This window comes from Miniopterus natalensis, chromosome 2 (genome assembly GCF_054644295.1).
Source record: "Miniopterus natalensis isolate mMinNat1 chromosome 2, mMinNat1.hap1, whole genome shotgun sequence".
NCBI lineage: Eukaryota > Metazoa > Chordata > Mammalia > Chiroptera > Miniopteridae > Miniopterus > Miniopterus natalensis.
The window spans coordinates 129,987,013-130,005,766 of NC_142082.1; the positions used below are offsets into that span (position 1 = coordinate 129,987,013).

At 40.1% G+C, this 18,754-nt stretch overlaps 1 protein-coding gene and 1 long non-coding RNA gene across 2 annotated transcripts in view; both read left to right on the forward strand.

The window, feature by feature from the left end:
* Positions 1–18,754, forward strand: part of GRIP1 (glutamate receptor interacting protein 1) — a 609,495-nt gene that overhangs the window by 123,360 nt on the left and 467,381 nt on the right. The gene's annotated exons all lie outside the window — the stretch shown is intronic.
* On the forward strand, positions 10,546–12,131 carry LOC107526978 (uncharacterized). The gene is made up of 2 exons (XR_001602234.2): positions 10,546–11,192; positions 11,938–12,131. It is a non-coding gene; the product is annotated as an uncharacterized LOC107526978 (long non-coding RNA).

An 18,754-nucleotide genomic window follows, 5' to 3' on the forward strand; every position in this document is an offset into this window, starting at 1 on the left:
ATGTATGTAGTGGTTACTCTTACTGTTTTCTAGACCTGAGATAATCTTCCCAAACACAAAAAGGAGATTATGCCCATTTCACCTAGACATTTAACTAGTACTTGCAGATTTTAACATCGCTCCTAAGATGTTGCTACTTATTTCTCCCTTGTATTTCACTTTCAATCTTCCCCAACAAGCACATTCTTGTTTCCATTTCTTCATCACCCTGCTCATTGTGAAATCGCCTTCCAGAGCGATATTCTTTGTTATCCTTTTGAAAATTCCAAGGGCACCAGGGGCCTCCTAATCATGCAGTATTCATTCTTTTTCCTTGATGAAATCATTGACATTGATGATCACCACTTTGCAGTATTTCGTTTCTCCCTTTGCCTGAAGTCATCTCAGTGACAGGACGTGGTTTCATTTAGCCTTGGACTGCTGCGGCTTTCTCCTTTCTCTAGTCCTTAAATGTGGCAATTTTTAAAGTTCAGTGTTTGGACCCTTGCCTTTTTCTCTTATTCTATTTCCTGTGAAGAGGCTTTAATTCTGTTCCCTTCACTTTCAATGTCTACTTGCAGGTAATAAATTTAGAAACAACAGGGCAGAGTATAGTGTAGAGGGGGTTGGGGCGGGAGTGCATTATGTCTTAGGGAACCTTCTACCCTGTGCATGCTGGGTTTTCCTATATTACCGAACTCCATCATTGCGTGGAGTTGAAGAAGGCCCCACCTAGGGCCATTCGAGCTGCTCTGAATAAGACTAGACTAGAGCTGGCTCACCTGCTGTCCCTTTGCTTTACATCTGGGGTTTGACCTTCTCACTGGCAGACAGTGAGTAGGGCTAGAGTTCTCCCAGTCACCTGTTTGGTCAACACATGAGTCTGGATAGAACTCCCTTCCGTCTAGGATGAAAACAGAGGATTACCTAAGTTTGAGGCTCATAAAATAACAGTGCAGGTTATGGGAAAGACGTTTCAAGATGGATGATCAGAGGAAGAGATTACTTCTGATTATAGTCTGTTACAGGAAATAGTACGCTGTTTTTAAAAACTGAGGCATCCTACAACAACTACAGAGAGGCAGAATCTCAATGAAAGAGTATAAAGCCCAGCTTTGTGGTAAGAAAAAAAAAATATCAAAAGATGGCAAGGGGGGTGAGGGATGAAATGACCCAATTTTTAAAATTTGCACTTGAGTGTTAGGGTACAGAATTGGCATAATGGAAAATATAGCTGATCACAAGTCAGATAACCTTACATGGTCTTTTAGCACACAGACGAAAAGCGCGCTGCTGTGAGAGAGGCGGTGAGCGGGTGATGGACCTGAAGGATTGGGCTCAGAGGTCCACCTCATGTTAGGATCTGGGAATACAAATGTGAGTAAAGTTTTCTGTTCTCAGTGTCCTCGTAAGCAAGTCAATAAATAGATCTAGGGGAAGTTTCCTAAAAGCTGTAGAATTTAAGTTGTCCTTAGAATGGGTAATACTTGAGTAGGCAAATGTAAAGGAGAAGCACTCTAGGTGAGTCGCACCTTGGAAAAAGATAGATAGATAGGAGAATGTAGGAGAGTGTAGGAATAATAAATTCATTTATTATTTAAAAATATTTTTCAAGCACCTTCTATGTCCAAAATCCCAATTTTGGGGCAAGCAATGAACAAGACAGAAAAGGACTGTTCCTTTGTGGAGCTTATATTGAAGAGGGAGGAAACCAGACAATATACATGGGAACAAATACATAAACAAGATAATTTCTTATTGTGATATGTCTGAAGAAGGAACCAAGTCAGACTGACATGGTTGAGAGAAACTGGAGCTGGGGGGACCACTTTAGATAAGGTAGTCAGGGAAGGTCATCTGAGCTGAGACAGGAATCCTGGGATGAAACCAGCCATGCAGTGTCAGAAGAGCTTTCTAGAGGAAAGGCACAGCAAGTGCAAAGGCACTGAGGCTGAGCATGTTCAGGATATGGCCTATAGACTCATGAATTTGATTAGAGTTGTAGCTGACCTTTTAATTTGGGTTGTTGTTCTTTTCATACAAAGATTGAAAGAAGCAGTTGGAGAGAGTACTGGTCTTGGAAGTTAGAATGAACTTGATTCTGTTCTCAGATCTGCCAGTAACTATCTTCAGAATTTTGGGCAAGTTTTTTTTCAAACCTCTCTTGGCCTCAGTTATCTGATCTGTGACACAAGGGTAATGGTCTATAGCTGTGCACGTGAGCTTGGATAAACATATCATCTGCCCCTGGGGGTACACAGTGGTGTGCCAGTCAGGTCAATCTGAAGCCACAGTATAGACACTGTGCAGCTTCCTGGGCTATTAATTTTAGTAAGAGTTTTGGGAAAATCATATATAAATAATATTCTGCACTAAAAGGCAAAATTCCCTTGCATCTTTAAGATTAAAAAGTCAAATGTCAAAGATACTTCATGCATTTGGCAGGCCACTTTAGGCACTATTTCCATACTCATGAAAGCATTTTCTTCATGCGTTTCATTGGAAAAATTTAAAAGCATTAATCTAGCCCGGCTGGCATGGCTCAGCAGTTGAGCATCGACCTATGATCCAGGAGATGGCGTTTCCATTCCTGGTTAGGGCACATGCCCGGGTTTTGAGCTCAATTCCCAGTGGGGGGTGTGCAGGAGGCAGCCGATCAATGATTCTCATCATTGATGTTTCTCTCTCTCTCCCTCTCCCTTCCTCTCTCTGAAATCAATGAAGACATATTAAAAAAGTAATAAAAAGCATTAATCTAGATACTCTCTAAGGCTTCTCCAGCTGTGATTCTATGATACACAATTCTTTTGAAAGTTTTTTATTCCTGGGTTATTTATTGTTAACCTTTTTCCCTCTATGAATAAGTGAATTATCCAATGTGGATTGTTTATGTTGCTTTTAATTTAAAAGAACTTTTCAATTCAAAGAAAAATTTAAAACTAAAGTATTACTAAATTTTCTGAAGGGTTTTAAACCCTTCAGAAGTTTAGAGAGAGAGAATGAACCTTATAAAGTATTTGTAGTAAATATTGTGTTCACTTCACAACTGTGATAACAGATACCTCACTTTCTCACTGGGTCTTAGAGGAGATGTGCTGTCCTTCTGGCCAGAATCTACATTTAAAATTATATATGTATTCTAAAGCAATAGTTTCCAGAGGATTGTATCAGGATCTTGTAACTTAAGTGACAGAAAACTCTACTTAAACTGGTACACAAAACTGGAAGCCAGAAGTCAGGCTCCATTTTTCTAGGAGCTCAGCCCTACTCTCTTCTGTATGTTACCAGCCCCCCCCCCCCAAACTGGCTTTCACAAGATAATTGTCACCACTGGCAGCAATTGTCCCTAATTGTAGTGGAAGAAAGGGCTCGTTCTCCTTCCTTTCGGTCTGATTGGCTAACTTAGGCCATGTGCTCGCCCTGAACCGTTAGCACCGAGCAGGCTGCCTGGGCTCACCCTTGGGCACAGGCTCTACTGCAGTGAAAGAGGAAAGACCTGAACTAAGTCATGGCTCCATGTGGAAAGAGGAAGGGGAGGGCGATATTAAGTGGCATCCACTCCTATAAGGTAGGAGTCTACAGAAATGACTAAAGATGTGTTAATGAGTTTTAATTTGAGTTTAATAATGAGTTTTAATGGTTGTAGGCAAGTTCTATGGAGCCACAGTTTCCTTCTTGCGAACACACCTACAGAGGGACTGAAAAATCTTTATTTAGAAAATATTTACTGGGTTTCTACTGTGTTGCAAGAACTGAAACCCACAGGGTAGTCACATAAACAAATAATAAGAACAGTGGCAGGAATGACTAAGAGCAAGGGATAAGTCTTATTGATTGATTCACCGTTAATCAATACCTGCTCCATGATAAGCTCTGTGTGAGTGGGAACTTTCCACGGCTTTGTTCACCATGCTTCTTTAACACATAACACACTGCCTGACACACACCGAGCACGCCCCACATATTTATTGAAATAATGTTTGTTGGAGCCAGAATAATTCGTGAGTTCTGGAAGATAATGGAGTAATAAAGGCATGTACAACAGAAGCTCGGTGACAGGCGTGAATAATTGGAAGGTTCTGTAAGGTATGAAGTCTGAGGAGGTAAATTAATTCTTTCTCACCTGGAAGGTGGAAGCATGTAATGAAGGACTTCTGATGTCGGAAAAGCTCTGAGACCTTGACATAATGTAACACCTAGGTGTGATATCTCTGCCCTAGAAGGCTTTTTACTTGATAAGAATATTTGGCACAGCACCTAACACGTAGTACACATTCAATAAATAATTGATGAATGAACAAACGAATGAATGGTGAGCTTTCTAATTAGATTTGGGAGAAGATTTCGATTAGCTTAAATAGTTCATATCCAACTGTGCCTTTATGCATTTATTTTTTTCCTTTGCTTTTGGTGGTGTGATTTGTGATAATATTAGTGCTTTGCTATTTTAATGGAGAGCTATATTTTTAGTGGAAAAATGTAGTCTAGTGAAATGTGCTTTGATTCAGTCAGTATTCCATGTCCGACAAAAGGCTGCTTATTTGGAGCACAAAGGCATACATAGACTTTGCACCTGACAAAATTTTGCTTTCTTAGTGCCTGAGAGCAAATAACCTCAGGACCTACCCACCAAATATGCCAGTTAATGTCAAAAATCATATAGAAATTTGGCAGTGTATTTGGAAGGACTTGAAAGACCACCTATTCCGACCGTCCCATTTCATAGATGGAGGCATGAGATCAGGGCGATGGCCGGCTGTTTCCGTGCTGATAAATGGTAGAGGCAGGACTTGCACTCAGGTTGCTCAACTGAGCTGCAGTGCTTTGGCCATGTGAGGAAGTAAAGGACAATCAGGGCAGCAGGCTAATTTTAACGTTTGGTTTTAGGCAACAGCTCACTTCGAGCCACGGGAGTCTTGCTAGTCCTGAGTAGACCTTCGTTTCACTAATGGGCCATTTGGAATAAGGGAAAAAAATTAAAATAACCATCTCCTTAGGTGGTGAAGAACATTATTACATGTGAAAGACTGAAGTTATTGTCAGAGGCACTGGTAACATTGACTGTAAAACACTGAGAACTTAAAATAAAAACTCCTTGGTGACTCTTTCTGAAGTGCATTGCGGGGTAATGACTTTGCTCACGTTGAGAAAGCAGCTTTCCATTGAGAAGGCTGATCGGTGGCCTGTGATGAGTGTCTGTGGGTGCACCTCGTAGAATACCTATTATCATTATTCCTGTATTAAAATGTCTAATAAGTTAGTCAATTCATTAATTTATAATTCATACTTTCTTGCTACTTTATTGCTCAGAAATTGTCTTCAACAGGTTTGAGTCTAATAAGCACAGTTTTTTAGGATCTCCTGCAGGTGTCCCCTCTATATGACTCAGACAAGTAAAAACTGAATGTATGTTCATTCACTCTTCTATGTGATATAAGAGGGATATTGCATGATACTTGTCATAGGCCATACATACTTAAAAATGTGTTTTTACTTTTTCAAAATACTTATTGCCCAGTGTGTTGCTCCTGACTCAGCTCATGGAAGGTTTTCATGCTGCTTGGCAACTGGCCCTAACGCGTTTCATCCGTAATCCCACATTCTCTGTTACTGTGCAGGTATAGATCTTTACCTAACCCTTTTTTTTTTAATTTTTGACTTTGTGTATGAAAGACGATTTAAAAATTCTTTTGGCATTGTTGTACTTATTTATTTAACCTTTTTCCTATGAATCTTACCTTCCCAAGTACCCAAAATCTGTTAGAAAAGCAAAAGTCTCATCATATCTTTTAAAAGTCTCTAATGATATAAGTTATTTATATTTTGAATAAAACTCTTTATTTTGTTATATTTAACTTTTATCTGGCTTCTCTTATGAGCTAGGCATCATTTGTTTTGTGTTACCTCTCAGTGTTCTCACAGTTAGTCCACTACAAGATCACTGTGAAAATCAGCCAAGCACATGTCTGTAGCAAATTTTTTTCCTTAGAGAAGCCAAAAAATTCAAAGAATGTGATCATCTCTGTCAGCTGATGTATGACTCTAGATAAGTTACACAAGCACATCTATATCTATCTGCAAATGGTCTTGATCATGTATATTAATCCTTATTTTTCAGGGACTTCCCCTACATTTTAAATGGCATTTGTTTAATGTATAGTTCATTCAGCAAACATTTATTATGTGTCTCCTGTGTGTTAGGCTCTGTGCACTGCAGTGATTGTGACAGATACAGTGTAGACTTAATTACAGTACCAACTAACACTGTTTCAGAGCTTTCTGTGTTTCAGGTGTTGTGTTGAAGTATGCTAAAAATTTATGTCATTTACTCTTTTCAAAAGCTCATGAAGTGCAGCTACACTTTTTTCTCACTTTATAGATGAGGAATTGAAACTTAGTGTAAGGCAGCTTCCCAAGATTTCTCAGCAAGTGGATGAGATACCAACCCTGTCTTCTAAATCCAGAGTCTGGGCCCTTAATCCCTACTGGCTCATAAATACCAGGGAATTTATGGGTTTGGTCAGGGGAGCTATGTCAGCCCTTAGCTAATGGTTTCTTCCTCCCCCCCAAAGTAGAAGATGAGAGTTGAGTGGGATTAAAAAGAGGATAGAGGTTTTTGGAAAGGTGGAGATTTGGAAAAACTCTTGTTCAGTGATGATGGCAACTGAGAGTGCAGGCATTTCTGCGGGATCAGTGGATGCTGTGGACCATGAATTCGTGGCAGAATCAGTCTGCCAAGTAAAGTATAGTGTTGCAGAACAAAGTCTTTCAAACAGGAGTGGGGAGTTAAACAACCTAATAACAGCTTGGATCAATTGAGATTAGTTTCAGCAGCCAGTAAACTCAAGTTAGAGGTTCATTTTTCTCTCATGCAAAAGAAATCTTAAAGTAGGTAGTCAAGGGCTTCTATATGATATTTATACAGTCGTCAGTGGTGCAGCTATTTCCATCTTTTTGCTCCACTTTTCTTAGGCCAGGCTTTCCATCCTCAAGGTTGCCACATATTTACAGGATAACTGCTGGAGTTCTGGTCCTCATGCTCACATTCCAGATAACAGGAGTGGGGGAAAGGGGAGGGGCAGAGGCTGTCACCTGAGTCAACTCCCTTTGTAGCATTTTCCAGAAGCCCGTTATTGACTGCTGCGAAATCTTTAGATACTCTTAAATACAAGGGAGTTTGAGAATTATGGTTGTTTTTTGTTTTGTTTTTTTTAACCCAGGCACATTGCCACCTACAACAATATAGGAACCTACTTTTAAAGAAAAAAGAAAACTGGAAATTGAAAACAACAGCAGTCTTTGCCACACTTTGTTCCCAAATCTCCTTTTGTGCAGCAGACATTTGGAAGCCTTAGATGAAAATAAGACATCAGATAGATACATTGTGAAATTCTCTCACAAGGTTAGAATGTAAATAGGTGCTATTGTTTTCTACTTTAACATGACATGAGAACATGGAGTCAGAGAATGATGCCTCCCCAGCCTCACCACCCCCCAGGGCAAGCCGTGCGCCATCTAAATTGTTTTGGGGTTACTGCTGTGTTGTGGAGACAGGGAAGCTGTATATATTTAAAAAGTGTTCGCTGCTGATTGCTCTGTCTCTTTATTAATTGGTTTTCTTCATTCTTTCCCAAAGAGAATTTCATAGTTGTTGTTTCTTCTTATGAACAGTTGGTTTCTAAATGAAATATAAGCCAGCTACATCCTTCATAAAAAGATAAAGTAAAACAAACACTTTTGAAACAAACACAATTTGTTTCACGTTCGTAATTTTCTGTGTTTCTGTTCTTGGGAGCAGTGGTCTTTTTTTCTAACCCTCTTTCCTTTCAGATTGCAGGCAAGTAGGAAATTAGCAACAGCTTCTGTAGCAGCTTTCTAGTGACAAAGGAAAGAAATTAAAGATGGCCCGATATCGTAAGGACCCGTAAGAGGGGAACATTCAGAGTTGAGGAAAAGATAATACCTTTGGATCCATGGAACTGATTCTTCAAACATTTAAGAGCCTCCTGATGGAGCTTCCAGTTTCTCTGGGTGGCTTTAAGCAGATTCAGATGGAACTGTTATTTCCGATTTGTGTTTTCAGTCCAGGTTCTTTGCTGATGGATGCTTGGCTCAGTGTTAGGTCCTGCCCCAAGGGTACAAATGAGTGTCCGGGTGTGGTCAGTGGTGTGACCAGAAGTGTGCTGCACCCGGGCATTTGCAGCACCCGGAGAAGTCAGCGCACACGGGGCCAGGGGGTGGGAAGATATGTTAAGCCGGGAATTAAAAATAAAGAACAAAGTGAGGGAATTGCTCAGGAGCCTGGCCGAAAGGCGGCCCAGGCACCTTCAAGTGATCCAGATGGGCTTTTTGTTCTTATGTATTGATGTGAGCAAGGAGCCAGGAGCAGTCCCCTTCCCGAGTGCTTCCTGTGGCATCTTGCACTGAGCTTTAGGCAGTTGACACATTTTGGATTTATGGAAAACAGTTTTCTTGGATATTTCACCTGTCTCCCAGGATGACATATCAGGTTGAGGGTATCAACTGCGTTTTCTTTGCTGTTATAAACAGTTCTTTGAGCTGAAAGACTTCTGAACTCACCTATTATTTCTCTCTGGGTGGGACATGATGTCTCGTGATGGGTAACAAAGGCTCACGTATCACCTGCTTTTAATGGTAGCATCAGGGCATCTCATTTCCCGTAGTGTGACTTTAATTTCCTGTCATCTGGATGGCTGTGATCAGAGGCCGGGTTGTGCCACCCCAAATGAAAGGAGTGAGAGGAAGCACTCTCGCCTCGCGTTACAGTTCGCGAGGAGGGTTCAGGAGGATCCTTTTATGCCTCACTCCAAGTCAATGGGCCCCACTGTTGCCTTCCCATTATTTGGCCGCTGTATAGAGGTGTTGGGGAGGAAGAGACTGTTACACTCAAAATAAGAGAAAGTCTCAGCAGGGCATTAGATATGGTCCCAATGGGTGCTGAGCAGGTGTGAAAAGCCGTCGATAAGATCAGAATGCCCAGAAGTTAATGCTCAGATAAAGAACATGAGGAAGAAGGTGACTAGAGATCCGCCAAGGTTATGACATTTTAGGGAAAGCCTTTTGGGGTCTGGGCCCATTGCAGCTGTTCATGCCCACTAATAACTAAAATATAAAGTATGTAACTTTTTTTTCCCCTGGAGTCATGAGAATATTGACTAAGAGTGATAAGTGATAAGGAGGTGATTCTGAACCAGACACTAAAAGATCACTGTAGTCCTCGAGTTTCATCCAACATTTCCCAGATGGTACTTTTCACTCTGGACAACTTTTCTTGGTAACTCTGAGAGTCACTGGGTGGTGCTGAGTGCTCTTTTGAGCTTTTTTTTTTTTTTTAAAAAAAATTCAGTTTATTGGGATAACATTGGTTAATAACATTATATAAATTTCAAGTGTGCAACTTCATAATATGACGTGTATACTCTAGTGTGTGCTCACTACCTGAAGCCCAGTCTCCTTCCATCACCATGCATTTGACCTCCTTTAACCTTCTGTGCCCTTCCCACACTCCCCTCACCCCCAGCCACCATTCTGTTGTCTGTGTCTATGAGTTTGTTTGTTCATTTGTTGCTTTTTGTTTTATATCCCACCTGTAAGTGAACTCATATGGTTCTTGTTCGTTTTCGTCTGACTTATTTCACTTAGCATGATACTCTCAAGGTAACGTGTGCCTTGTCATTGTGACTGTGGGTTTTTCTCTAGCTACATCGAGTTGCTTTGGGGAGATAGAGAGAAGGCACATGCCTGGGTATAATCAGGTGATCATGCTCTTGAGGGAGAAGGGCCAGGGATGAATGAAAGGAGTGATTAGAAAAGTGGGCCGTGGGACGTGAAGCTGAACCAGAGGGAGGTGAAGACAGGAGGGAGGTGAAGAGCACGCCTCCGACATGCCGCATTGATGCAGATGATTGATGAGAATATTGCTCGACAACGTGGGACGACTGAGGCTTTAATACAAGTTAATAAAAATCTGGCACATTTTAGTAGTGTAATTTTTTACTTGCCTCATCCAAATTACTGATAATCCTTATGAGTTTTATGATTCAAATTGGTTTATAATTGCCAAAGTAAAATGCATCAACAAACAACCTATTTTTATAAATTTTCTTGATATATCTGTGAAATATCATCTCCGTTGGATTTATATTATTGAAAATCTTTGCTTTTCTAATATTTCTAGTTAATCTGCTCTTCTTAAATGAATTTACATATTCAGAGTGCCAATAAATATTCCCGCTTTAGCTTTACCAAGGTAAAAATTCACTTATCACACTGCAGACATTTTCTTCATTTGGATGTCTGCTCTGTCCTACCTTGGTGGAAAGGTAAGTCTACATTAAGCACTGTGACACGTTTTTTTGGCTGGCTTCCCTTCCTTATTCCTCTCATTGGGATTGGGTAATTGAGGTAATTGTCTGGGGGAAAAATCAAAACCTAAACCAAAGTCTTGCTTCATTTCACTGGTGTCATTGAGGTGCCTCCCTTTACATCATTAGGAAGCAGACAACAGTCTATTATGTAAGCTAAAACAGAGGAGGAGGCAGTGATAAGTGCAGACAAGTTCTTGTGTAGTCTAGAAAAGAAAAGGGAGTTGCAGAGAAAGTATTTGCAGTTTTTCTCCTGTGCTACCCACAGGGCAGGTGTTTGGATTATTAATGAGTCACCTGGCTCTTAACATAAAAATATCTGTAAGGTAGAGAAGGGTAGTTCATCACGTTACTCCGTTCCAATTCCTTAAGGAGACTCATAATCACTGCTCTCTTCTGTTCTCACCAAGCCAGCTGCCTATTGCTAACTGTGCTTTCGCATGAACACCCTCCCCTCCCCCAACCCCCAGGAAGGACATGTTCCTTACAGGTGGGTCAGTAGTTCTGGGATCAAACAAAATCTTACACTTAAATAATTGACAATTAAGGATTTAAATAGGTTGTTTTTCATTAGATTATCGTGAATCCATTCCATTATACTTGTTTCAGCCTGGGGGAACCAAACTAAACTCCTTTTCTGAAACAGCAAAAAGTCAGCCACTGAATCCTGGTGAAGACAAGGGTACAGACCCCTGTGAGCCTGAAGCGCTAATGACCATCTGGCCTCACCCATTTCTAAACCATTCATCATAGAAGTTCAGTGTTTGTGAATTATTCTTCCCATATGCATTTTAAGGTTATTCCAAGACTCTAAAGAAAACTTAAATGGTAAGATTCTGTGACATTTGTATTAATTTATTCATGTATTCTTACTTTTCATTGTGTGTTTTTATAAAATGTCTTTACCCCTTTTAGCATTAATGGTGTTCTGGGAGTTTTAAGAGAAGTTGCCAAATGAAGATGGTATTTAAATTTAGGCTTGACATTTTCTTTTAGTTTATCTTGATGAGGTTACTATTTTATTATGAGAGCTAACATAAATAATATCAAACTCTTACAAATATGAGAGGGAAAGAATAATTTTCCTGATTTAAGGAGACTACTTACTGCTATTGATAAGGTTTTCCTGAACAATTTAGACTAATTGTTGTTTAGAAACATTTTAATCCACTAAAACTCTGAAATTTGGGAGAGTAAGGGTAAAATACAGAATAAAAAGAGTACATTTGGGAATATCATTGGTTGGTGTGATAGTTAATTTTGTGTGTCAAGTTGAGTGGGCCACAGGGTGCCCAGATATTTGGTTAAACATTAGCCTGGATGATCCTGTGTGGGTGTTTTGAATGAGACGAACATTTAAAGTGGCAGACAGTAAAGCAGACTGCCCTCCCAAATGTGGGTGGGCCCCGTCAAATCAGTTGAAGACCAGAGTAGAACAAAAAGGCTGACCTTCTGCCAAGTAAGAGAGAATTCCTCCTGCCGGACTGAGTTTGAAGTGGAACATTTGTTGTTGTGTTGTTGTTTTTTTGCCTTTGGATGGGAATGGAAACTTTGGCTCTTCCTGCACCTCCAGCCTGCCGCCACCCTTCGGATTAGAACTGTACCACGGGTTCTCCTGGTTCTCTGGCTTTCCGATGCAGACTGGAGCCCCACCATCAGCTCTCCTGGGTCTCCAGCTTGTTGACTCACCCTGCAGATCTCAAGACTTGTCAGCCTCCATAATTGGATGTGCCAATTCTGTATAATAAATCTTTTTCTACAAATATAGATGCATATCTGTCTCTCTATTTATTTATCCACAACCTGTTGGTTCTGATTCTCTGATCAACCCAGACTAATAGAGTTGGACTAAGTAGTTTTGATTCAGAGAGATATATAGAGAGATGAGTAATTATTTTGAAAATTACTAACATCAGAGGGAACATTATATAAAATGACTTAATTTGTCCAGTGTAATGTTTTCTAGAATACCTGATTTAAAAAGAATGATGCTGAGAAAATAGGGGAAATTGAAATAATGTTTTAAAACTGGTTCAGAACATTCTTTAAAATGTCTAGTGATTGAAATTAATGCAGAAAATTTCCCTTCTGGCATATTTTAGGTTTTGGATAAATGATGATTACAATGAAGCAGTACACTTGGCAGATGATAAAGAAAATCATGTTTTTACCTTTTGTTTTTCAATTAATGTCATACTTTAGTTGTTTTATCATGAAAATATAGTTTTGAACCCTAATTTACAAACAAAAGTCCATTCTGATTTATTTTATACAGATATATTATTTCTAGGGCCATGTGATACCTATCTTGTATTGAACAAAGTTCGTTTTAACAACAGCACCAGAAACACAAGTGATCTCTTTAGAATACCAGGCCTCCAGGAAAAGCAAAAGCCTTTTTGATTCTAGGCAAAAGGGCATAGTATAAGAAACTATAATTATTTTATGTTAAGATTTTTTTTTCCCTAACAAAATTTTCAGTTCCTAGATTTTCTTGGCTGCATTTCCTGATGGTGGTTGCCTTAACATTTGTACAAAAAGAAAAAAAAAGGATTTAAACATTCCTTTTTTATCCTCTGAGAAACTTGTTGGAATGTGAAATTTTGAAGTATGTGCATTTTGCTTCTTAAAAAAACATAATGCTTCTAATACCTTTTATTTGAAGGTGGGTTTTTTTGTTTGTTTTACCATGAAAGGCAATTTCCAGTACACTGGCTGCCTCTGAAGGGGGTTGCTGGAAGGTGAAGTGCTGAGACTGTGGTCTGTACAAAGTCAGGGCTTCCCAGGGAAGCTGAGCTCTACATGTCTAAACCTGATTAGCTATGAACTGAGGGTGGGTGGAGGGGAGCAGTAACACAAGGGTTCCCTCTCACGCTCGGGTTCTCCAAGTGGGAACATCTCAGCCCCTTAGAAGTCCCCCTGCTGAGGACTCCAGTCTGAGAGGGCAGCGATAACAGATACCTCATTATTTGTAGGCGCCACAACCTAAAATATGTTGGACACTTTGTTTTTAAATTGTGAATTAAGAAATAATTTTGTGTACCATTTTCCTTTTTACTAGGCTTTCTTGTAAAATCATTTTATGCCTAGGGCTCACAGGGGCCAGCGACACTACGCACTCGTTCGTGTGTGCACACATGGGCATGCATTCCCACTCATGCATGCACATGCCGAGGTGCCATGGTGCTCGGCCAGAGCGCAGGAGCTCCGTAACCCACCCACCCTTGCCCCCCACAGAGCTTGTCAGCGCCTTGGCCTTCTGGCAGGATCAGGCGCTCACAAAGGGCTCCTGGGAGTAGGGGGTTCTGACGGCCGCCTGTCACCCTGCTTCCCGTTTTGCTTGAGTGTTACTAGGTGCAGAGGCGCCCAGCGCCTAGCCCAGTGCCTGGCCTGCTCTCCCAGCTCATTAGACTTGTGTAGTGAGCCGCAGGAAACCATCCTGAGGAAAAGCCAGGCTTGTTGAAACCTGGCACATTCAAAACCCAGCTCTCAGATGCTGGACCCACACGAACTCACCCCATTTAATATCTTTTTCATTAACTGGAGACCCCACATGGAGAAGCCTCGCAGTTGGGAGATCCGTGCCATCCCGGGGCCCGCCTGGCTGATGCCCGCAGACTGAAGACGGGTGGAGTGTCCCCGCTGTCACACTGCCTGACCCCCACCCGCGCCCGCGCCCGCTGAGAACAGACGGCGGGGCCCCTGCCCTCTTTCCTCCTCACTCCCCTGGGTCACAGTGAGCTCTTTCTCCTTTCTGCAGCGTGCTGTCTCCTTGTCTAGACGGCCCCCGCTTCCATCTCCAGATGGTTGTGTCTGCGAAGCCCGGAGACTTTCTCACTCCCGAGAACTCCTCCCCCAGGACGGCTTGGCAGTGAAGCTCGCTAACTCCCTGCGGTGTTACTCTAGCTAGCAGGCTTTTGCCAAATAAGCAAGCCTTTGCCAAAAAGAAAATGACAGTGTTTTCCTCACTTTGTGAATTACTGGGAATGTTTATTCCTCTCAGTGGTTATGGCCCTTCACTGGGGACATGTCAGGATGGGCGTGTCACAAGCAAGGTTGTGGTGTGCTAAGGTTCCTGTCGAACTTTGTCATTTGCCTGCAGGGGGCCTGGGTTTTAGGAAATGAATTCCCTCAAGATCAGATGAATCGAGAGATACAAAACTGGGGCCACCCAGAGACATATTTTGTGTCTCGTAAAACAGGAGAACTTGTTTCTTTTTCAGCTCTGGTCTGATTTTAATTCAGCTCTCTGATTAGACCCACCTGCAGTGCCTTCATCTTTGTTTTTCTCCCGCCAAGGTTCATGCAGATTCCTTGGTTTCCAGGTTCTGGGATCATGATCTTTATATACTCTCTGGCCTGCCAAACCTCTCATCAGGGAAAAGCTGGACTGCGCAGGCCTCTCCCAAGGGCAGTTTTCAATATAGGCAGTTTTTACATACTATGAAATGATGTAAATTCATCAGTTCCGTAGTATACTGGATGCACTAACAAATCCCAAGATTTTATAATGATTTCTTTCTTTGTGTAGTCTAAAGCAGATTTTAATTTATCCCTATAGTGATGCTCATTTCTTTACGATATCCTTTCCTGGGTGGAAGAAAAGGGGTTAGAATCGAAACTAACACAGTTAATTGCCAGTCACTGTGGTCATTTGTGATGTGCTAGTAAAAATTTTGATAATTGCCAATTATATTCATATCTGCATCACAGTTGCTAGCAAAACAGCAGAAAAGATGATGACGCATGTAAAATGTGCAATAACACGATCACATTCATTACAGTGTAAAACTGTAAATTCTGTGTCCTGTAATTTGAAACAATAAAGTAATATGTTCTTATACTGATCCTTCAACAATGTATATCTTTTGCTTAATTAACTTTACCTATAGAATAGCGTTTTGGAAAAAAGACTCAGATTAACAATTATTTGAGATAAAAATAACTATATTTCTTCATTTTTTTCCCAGGTAAACTGACAAAATTTTGAGGTCTTTTAAATTGTGGCTTCCTGACCTGTAAACCTGAGAAATACTTTTATAAATAACGTAGCAAACATTCTCTTGCGCTCTCAGTTTATTTCACCACAATTTGGTTTTGTCAGAAAAGGGCTGGGTTGTGGGAATATATTATATGTAAGCTTCATCCGTCAAATGCGTTGTGGAGAAAATAAAGGTCAAAAATGACCATCCTAAAGATAACAACCTGAATAAATGGAAAGGGAAATGCTTGTTCAAGAGTATTTATAATCTTTACCAATAGTATTTAAAAACAAGCAAACAAAAAACCCCCAAAGAACTAGGTAGCAAACCTGGAAGAATGTTTCTTATCATTCCTGGGGCCAGAGTTATTGATTACATATTTACCTCCCAGCCTTTGAGATAGATATCATAGATCAAACCAAAAGAGTTATCCCAGCATTTGCTATTTGCACAGTGAGGAAAGTGATTAAGGAGGTAAAGAAAAGATCTCCTTATTTCTAATAGTATCCTTCCAAAGTTCACAGACCATTCCTCATTGGTTAAAGAGGGATGGCAATACTACCAATCTCATAGGATTGTTATAAGAATTTAATGGCTTACAGTGTAATAACTATTGGCTGCTATCATTTTTGAGCCCAGTGAGCCCAGCTTATTTTTGACCTGACGATGGTTCTTCAAGACCAGTATTTAAATACTATTTTGATGACAGGAATGAAAAGGAGGTGTCTACTAATAGACTAGACTTCAGTATCAAATGGTATAAACAGTATAATATTTAAATGCCTGTGCAGTTTATCTTACTATTACAGCTTTCAGATTTCTTACTTGAATGACCTCTTGTCATAGTCGAATAGAAAAACATTCATCTTTAGGCTGTAGACATTGACCTTCCATCTCCAGCTGTAGTAAGCAGCTGATCTTGTTGTCACAATATTGTCATAAGGAGCTGCTATTGTTATTTTGTTAATAATTCTCCTACAGTGATAAACAGTGCCGTCTGGAGACCTGATTGGTCCAGGTGCCTGGGGGCCTGATTCGGGATTAATTTTGCAGGAAAGATCTTTGAGGCACCAGTGCTACTGAAAACCAAACATTTTACTGGGACAGCACAGAGAGGTGATTTTTTTTTGTTTTATTTTGTTTTGACTGAGGTGGTGTTATCTAGATGTTTCCTAAAGTATGGCTTATGGCATATCTGGTGGTATTTTCCAAACTATGTTCCATGGGACATTAGCCTTGCAAGATGCTCTGAGACATGAGAGCACTGTGGACAGATAAGTTTACTGTCCATCTGTGCCAGATTTGGGAGGATCCCATTGCATGTTAGCTCCTTAAAAGCTCTGAGAAGTCTTGGAGTAAAGGAATACTTGGAGAAAGTATTCTTTGGTATGATAGTTTGGAGTTTCAGACAAGCACCTTTTTCAAGAACTTGAGCAGGTCTAAAGCTTGCGGCCCGTTTTGGCCCAATCTGCTGCTGTGGCTGACTTGTGTGGAGATGAGGGGACCCTTTACCCAGGCAAGGATTATAAACAGTTTTCAGCTTCTGAATGGAATGTTAACTTTGCACTTTTTATGTTTGGTACCCTAAGTTCTTCCTTCGGGCATGAAAAAGCCTGCCCTACAGGCTTTTTCCTCAGAATTTAAACTTGAGGTAACTTCCATCTATGTTCTGTAGCAGTAACAGTGGAGAAAGTGAAAAAAAATAATAGTCATCTCTTTCTATTCAAGTTCTGCTCATGAATTAATGATCACAGTTCATGAGAGAGCTGCTTCAGGATAGCTCTTCATAAAAACATCCTCATTGAAGGCATTAATACTGTGTCCTCAAATTTTATAGAAGGTTTACATAATATATAACACTTTTAGGATTGTTTTCTAGTCTCCAATCGCCTATTTTTGTTGGAGACATGGTATTGCTAAATGTCCTTTGTTTAAATTCCCTTGATTAGTACCTCTTGACAAATTTTCTTTGAAACTTAATAAATGTATTTTCCTAACACCCCCCCCAGAATATTTTATCTTATCAGGTGCATCAAGTATAATTAAGTGTTCTTTCGTGGTTTCCTTTTTGTCTAGGCAGCCAGGAAGATAAAAGTCAAATTTAATGCTTACCGTGGAAATATCTACACATGTTTTTTTAAAAAAAGTCTTATATATTACTTCAATTTCCTTGGAAGCAGGTGGTACTTACATTTTATATTAATATGAAACATACTTCTTATGCAAAGCCTGTGTTCAGAAAACTTATCTTAAAAATATTGTAACAGATTTTCTCTCTCTTAGAAATAAAGTTATATGTATGTTAAATTTCACACTGGCATTCAGAGCTTCTTAATTCATTAGATAGTGAAACTCCTGTGTATAGAAATTTTAGTGAAAAAGAAATGCTGAGCCCTGGCTGGTTTGGCTCAGTGGTTAGAGCATCAGCCCTTGGACCAAAGGGTTGAGGGTTCAATTCCCAGCCAAGGGCACGTACCTCAGTTGTAGGTTCGATCCCCAGCCCTGGTCGTGTGGTGTGGGAGGCAACCAACTGATGTGACATCGATGTTTCTCTCTCTCACCCCTTCCCCTCTCCCTTCTACTCTCTTTAAAAATCAATGAAAAAAAATATCCTTAGGTGAGGATTTAAAAAAAAAAGCTGAAATGCTTTATGAAATTACATATATAAAACAGCTGGAAATGTTACTTAAACATGATCATTTTCTAAAGTTTTCAAAAATCAAAAGTAATTAAAAAGCGAAACTAAAATTTAATGAAAAATAGATGGAGGCCATGAAATCTACAAACATAGGTAATATTACTTCGGGTTTTATTTTTTATAGATTATCTTCCTTGGTTACTTCTTCTAGAGTATGCTAGTTAGAGACGTAGTCATCCCAGGCAACATGTCTCAGATGCTCGTGCAGGCACTGATGGAAACTGTTAGTACACGGTGTTCATTCAGTTTTGAACAGTATATTGAAATGTGCGCTTTAATAAAGGACAACACATTGAACATATGTATTATAATGTAACATCAATGAACCGTTTTTATGTATGTTCTTGTATGTTTTTGGCCACCCTCTAGATTTCCATTAATTTTGAAGGTTATGAAGAAAAATGAGCTTTAAAGATCTATAGTCACATTTTATGATATATAATTGCATTTCCCCTTAATTCCAAGATAGCACCAAAACTGATCTTAGAATTAACCCCACAAAACACAGGTCTTACATAGAAGGAGCCATTTCTTCAAGCCTCTGTTCTCCCAGAATTCTGACCCTTTTTGTCTTGGTTACAGGAAACCATAAAATCATTGGTATAAATAAAAGCTGTCTGCCTAGACAGTCGAAAGGCAAGGGAAGGGAATGATGATTGAACTCAAATCTTAAAAGGCAATCTTATGGAAAAGGTTAATGGACGTGGTCT